Genomic DNA, 6,487 nt, shown 5'->3' with positions numbered 1-6,487 from the left:
CTAAACACGACTAACCAAAAAATTAAGCACATAAAGTAGTAAGCATCACTGTAAGGATAAACATCATAGATCAATGAAATGTATGCTACAAATATGAGGAACAGCCCACATCACTGTACATGAGGCTCAGCACAAGCAGGACTCTTCATGAGTGGGCAGTGATAGGTTTTGTATGCGCTGTGAAGCAATGAATCTGGAGACTTCCAGGAAAATGACAGTGGGAAAGAGTAACAAATCAGTCTTTACCTGAACTAGAATCAAAGCACTGGAATAACAAATTGGAGAGGAAAATAGGGAGAGAATTGGATCTCTCCGACTCAGGATGGATATGAAGGAAAACTTGGAGTCTACAGAAAAATTGAAGAGACAGACTACAGTAAAGAAGAAGCAAGAGGCAACCTGGACATTACCTCCTGCTTCTGACTATGGTCAGAGAAAATGGAATCTACAGAAGAACAGTGAAAGTGGGCAACTCTAGGAGCCTTCACAGGCTCCTAAGAGAAACATACAGTGGAAAGGGGCAGTTCATGCTGTACTCCACAAAAGGTGAGTCACCTTTCTGTCATTTCCTTGGAAAGCATGACTTGTTGGGTGCCAGTTGAAGGAGGGTTCGGCTGAACAGGGAACTCAAAGCACACAGGGCTTGGCTTCCTCTTGGTGTTCTCAGTGTTAAAAATCCCATCGATTGGGTAAGGGACAAAAGCAGGAGACATCTAGGATCAGAGTACTGCAGTCAAGCTGGTAAAGAGACATGCAACATGTTAGCTGAATGACTCAGGCCCTACCCCATGACCAGAGTCCAGGTTCAAGCCGAGTTTCTGTGGAATTGAAAGTTCCAGAGTTTCCTTGGTCCTACTTCTGGCTGTTGGAGCTGGGCTCTGTCTACCTCACTTGTCTACCACTGATAAGAGTCACACCTTGAATTAGGCACTGCCACAAAAGTATAGACCACAGAGGACACCCACATGCTTCAAATCATGGAGAAATTTCTTTCTTTTGTCTTAGTTCATTACCTTAGTTTTATTTTTCTCAATGCAGAGACAAAAATAAGCAACATTCAAAGTTAAAGGGGAAAAGGTCTGACTAGATCACAGTTTGTAGAGGTTTAAATTCATAGTTGGCACACTGCAAGGTAAGAAGGCATGGCAGAGGGTCACTGCAGAAGATAAATAGTGTATGGTGAGCAGAAGACAGTAAGTCAAAAGCTATAAGTGTCAGTAGCAGTATCTTTTTGTTTTTATATTTTATATTTATATTTATATAAATTTAAATATAAAATTCCTTTATAAATATAAATTCCTTTGTATTTTATCCAGAGTACATGTCCTTAGGGTGGGTAGTACTCACACCCAGAATTATGCCAAATGAAGCCGTGCATTGTTAGGACGTGCTTGCATGAGAGTTTTCTGTCACCTTCCATGCTGTGCAGCAGAGCTTGTTTCACATCTGCTCAGCCGTGCAGGATGAACTGACCAAAACAGTTGTTATGGAGAAACCTAGACCCCTGCTGGTTGGGCGGGAATTTGTGAGACAGTAGTACACCCTGCCGAACCAGGCCCCAGACATGCTGCATCGATTTTATGCAAAGAACTCTTCCTATGTCCACGGGGGATTGGATTTAAACAGAAAATCTGCAGATGCAGTCTACAGACAGAAAGAAACTCATAGGAAAGTGATGTCACAAAACCTCACCAACTGCCACACCAAGACCCGCCACATCGATGCACAAGCCACCCTGAATGACGATGTGGTGGTCCAGGTCATGCAACTGCTCTGTAACAACGACCAGACTTTGCAGAGCTTCATGCAGATGTTTGTCCTTGCTCCTGAGGGCTCAATTGCAAATTAATGCTATGTTCGTAATGATATCTTCAGATACCAAGATGAGGTCTTTGGTGGCTTTGTCACTGAGCCTCAGGAGGAATCTGAGGAAGAAGTAGAAGAGCCTGAAGAAAGCCAGCAGACACACGAGGCTGTACTTGATGATTCTGGTACTTTCTGCGATCAAACTGTCAGCAATGACCTGGAAGATCATTTAGAGGAACTCATTTCTGAACCAGAGCCTGATCCTGAATCAGAACCAGAGCAAGAATCTGCATCTGAAATCCAAGAGGAAAAGTCTGAACCTGTTTTAGAAGAAGCTGCTCCTGAGGATTCTTAGAAGAGTTCTTTGCTAACACCCACAGACATAGCTCAGACAGTACAGGAAGACTCGAGGACATTTTCTTGGGCATCTGTGACCAGTAAGAGCCTTCCCCCTAGTGGAGCTGTTCCTGTTGCTGGGATACCGCCTCATGATGTGAAAGTGCCAGCATCAAAGCCCCAGCCAGAATCTAAACCTGAATCTCAGATTCCACAGCAGAGGCCCCAGAGGGATCAAAGAGTGAGAGAACAACAAATAAATACTCCTCCCCAGAGGGACCCAGGCCGATTGGTGAAGCTGGGGAGCAAGGTGATGTTGGACCTCAGAGAACTGTAGCAGTTACATTCTCTTCACCCCAGGACCACAAACTTGTTCCAAAAAAGGCCCACCTATGACTGACTCCATAAGGCTTTCATAGGACACCAAAAAGAAGTCACAAAACTCTTCCACCATATTTTTTTTTATTCACTTGTACTTTTTGTTTAATTTTTTAATTGAACAGTTGTTTTGTGTGTGACTACTCTGATTTTAGGGTATTTTTTGTTGTTGATTATTGTTTTTCATTTTTTGTTCTTCTCTTCTGTCTTTCTCACTAGTTGCCTGAGGCTCAAATAATCTTTCTTTTTCCTTTGGCCTTTCTTCTAGGCCCTTTTCCTTTTTTAATGTATCTATTTTTTTTCTCTTCTTGCTCTAAAATTTCCTCTTCTTAGCAAAAAAGTCCCTCTACTGAGTGAATATTTGCTGTATGTAATTTTCAGATTTGGCTTAGATTTTTTATATAACTACAAATATTATTCAAACAGTTAAATTTGGAAAATTATTAATTATGAGTTTCTCATTTTCCAGATAATGTTCTTTTTCAATAATTTTATTGAGAAACAAATAGCAATGAGGCAGTTTCAAGTAGGACAGTTTTAATAATTAATAAATTGCATATTGTTGTCTTAGTGGTTATTCATTGTACAAGATGCAAACATCATATCCTGTTTACAAACACTATTAGAACAAATATTTCTATTCACTAAATTAAGATAAACTAGCTGTATATCCTAACTATTTTGAATATATAGATAAAAATGGTCATTCATTTTTATCCCCTTTTTTGTTTGGTTTTATCAGAGAAGGGTATTCCATTGTAATGTAAACATTATAGGTGCATGAATTCTGCAAAATATTCCAATATAGTCCCGTAATCCATAATAGCAGCGGGTTTTCCATAACACTGGCAATGTCAGAAGTTGCAGACACAAGTCCTCTATAGTTCAGCATATCAACATGGCTCCACTCTTTATACTTTGTTTCTATACTTTTCTGCTGGATGGTTAAGACCAAGACAAAGCAACACCTGTATAACAAGAAATGCAGCCTTTATATCTGATAAGGTCAGTCAAATCCCCTCAAGATTTATCCTGAAACCATGTACTGCAGTTCGTAGATCCTTTGTCAGTGTCAGCCATGTGGTTGAGCCACGGCCATTGCCTGACCAATTTGCTCTCTGTGAAAGCCCAAGAGAATGTTTCCTCTCCATGTGACTCTCTCTAGGCACACTCCACATCATCAGCCACTTTGCTCTGTGGCCCCACAATCTCCCCAATCAGAAAACCTGGTACACACATGAGTTACAGGATGTTACAGTGCAGGTTCTCCTATGTCCTGAGTCTTCACTGACCTTGAAAGGCTCGGGCCAAAATGTTGGCTGTCCTTTCAGCCCTCCTCTTTCTCTAGTTTTTGGTCCACAAACTTAGACTGTTAACCCTCCAGAAGAGAAACTTATTGTTATTACTCTATAATATAGGCAGTTGAGCCTAACCTCACTATCTGTCTGAATAGCAAACATATTAGATATGACATGGAACAGATATTTTTCATCAAGTATTGATATGTTAAACTTTAAGTCTCTACAGAATATGAAGAAAAAAATTAAAAACATAAAAATATATTTAAAAAATAAGAATAAACAATTATATATTTTTACACAGAAGTTTAGAAATCTAACCATACGCAGCATTGTAGGAGGACAGTATCACAACACCCCTTTTCCTGTCTCCTGCCTTCATTCACCACCCCTTTCCTTTTTAAACAAACATCTATCTGAGAGACAGCATGGCAGCAACTGGCATGTTATGACAAGCAGCATGTATTCAGAGGACCAGAATAAGAGGCACTCCAAGCATGACCCTACTATTACACATTGCTATCTTCAGTGAAGTTGCTTAGTTCACAGGCATCAGCATATATAGTTAGTCAGGATGAGAATCCTGCCAATTAACTGCTAGTTTCAAAAGCTTGCTAAAGGTTCTCACGATCATTGCCTTGCCCACCTTGTGCATATAAATGGATGACTTAGCCCCTGTCATGTTTCCAGTTTTTTTTTCCTTCCTCTCTCTTCATTGTCTAGTCCTCAAGTTCTCACCTTTCTTTTAATTGTGTTACACCTTCCTATTTGTATTTCTTATTTTGAGTTCTTATACTAGGGAGACTATACAATATTTACACATGTGGGTCTCGTTCATTTCACTTAAATATGAAGGCTACAAATACATCATTCTTTATAGCTGACTAATACTCCATTGTATAAAAATACCACATCTTTTTCATCCATTCCTCATGTGATAGGCATCTTGGTTGTTTCCAAGATTTGGCTACCACAAATTGTGCTCCTATAAACATAGGTACAGAGAGTAGGAATTTCTGCCCCATTCCGGGAACCCCCAGACTCAGTCCTAGCCCAGGCCTGATGAGTGTGTGGGAGAGCTTCTGTTACCCCGCACCAGCGAGACCTAATACTGGTCCCAGCCCAGGCACAGAGTGGGTGAGACCCTCTTCCACACCCTTGGGATGTCCCCCACAACTCCGCATCACCTGCCCCACACCGCCCACTGAGTAGGAATTTCTGCCACGTTCCGGGAACCCCCAGACCCAGTCCTAGCCCAGGCCGGTGAGTGTATAGGAGAGCAGCCTCTCCCCACTACTCCACGTTGTCCCTGCCAGGCTCAGCTCAGGCCTGGCATACATGCCTGGGATGCAACCCTGCAACTGCAATCCCTGCAGAGAGTGCAGAGGATAGAACCACCCAGCTAGTACAGGAGCAGATAATCTTGCCAGAGGGGCACAACAAGTTCACCCCCAAGGGCAGCAGCAAGAAAGAGCTGAGCATAGCAGCCAGACCCAAGCCAGGCACAGCTGGATAAATCTAAACTTTGTAAATCTGCACCTGAATTTCAGTATGTGTTAAGGTGATAACTACAATGAAGATCTACAACAAAGGTCAGGAAACAGTGCTACACAAAATGACAACAAGAAGAAGAAAAATGCAACCTCAGAACCCAACCCCACCCATAACAAGTGCACAGGACACTAATACAGAACAAATTGGGAATCACACAACTGAAAGCAACAAATCAATGGCTTCAGAAAAAAAAAAAAAAAAAAAAAAAAAAAAACAGCTGCACAAAGGTATAGAGGACCTCAGATTGGAAATAAAAAAAAGAAATCCCTGAATTAATAACATCTGCAGTAAAGAATCAAATGGTGAAACATACGGAGGAAACCCAGAGCCCACCCAGAACAAGTGAGGAGGACACTAGCTTGGATCAAATGCATGAATTAATAACGTCGATAGTAAATAAGCAACAGCAGAAAGATATGGAGGAACTCAGAGTGCAATTCTTTTCTGAAGTAAAAAAAGAATTCTCAGACCTCACAGCATCTGAAGTAAAGAAGCAACTACAAAAACATAGGGAGGAAACCCAACTTGAAAAAAACACAGCATTAAAGAATTTATAACTGCTTCTTAAGAAGACACTGATAAAAAATAGAGGAGATTAGAAAAATGATGGACTCCTTGAATGAGCAATACAGGAAAGAAATAGATGGCATGAAGCAGAGTCAAAGAGATTTAGAGGAAATTAAAATCTCAATCACAAGCTTGCAAAAGCGTTTAAGTGAAAGTGAACACAGAGTTTCAGATCTTGAAGATGATGGTGCAGCTAGTAAAAAGGTAAGAAAGGATCTCATAAAAACAATGAGGATACAGTAAGGAATAATCCATCACCTGCAAGATGATGCAAAGATGAACAATGTGAGACTAATAGGCATCAATGAGAAGGAAGGAGTCAACATAAATGACATTCAAAAAACATGGGCAGAAGTAATAGCAGAAAACTTCCCAAATATGAGGAAACAATCTGACATTCAGGTAAGCATACAGAACGCCAAGTAACCTCAATCCAATGAAAAACACACTGAGACATATAATAGTCAAGATCCCAAAAATTCAGCACAAGAATAATCTACTAAATCCACTAGAGAAAAGAAGCAGATCACATTCAAAGGAAAACCCAT

The 6,487-nt window shown here is 40.7% G+C and overlaps 1 pseudogene; it reads left to right on the top strand.

Moving 5' to 3' along the window:
• Nucleotides 1–425: 425 nt before the first annotated feature.
• LOC101582570 lies at nucleotides 426–2,538 on the top strand (annotated as a pseudogene).
• Nucleotides 2,539–6,487: the final 3,949 nt, after the last annotated feature.

This window comes from Octodon degus, unplaced genomic scaffold (genome assembly GCF_000260255.1).
Source record: "Octodon degus isolate 3935 unplaced genomic scaffold, OctDeg1.0 scaffold00046, whole genome shotgun sequence".
Taxonomy (NCBI): Eukaryota; Metazoa; Chordata; class Mammalia; order Rodentia; family Octodontidae; genus Octodon; species Octodon degus.
The sequence above is the reverse complement of the archived record's forward strand: the minus strand, read 5'-3'. Positions and strand labels throughout refer to the sequence as shown.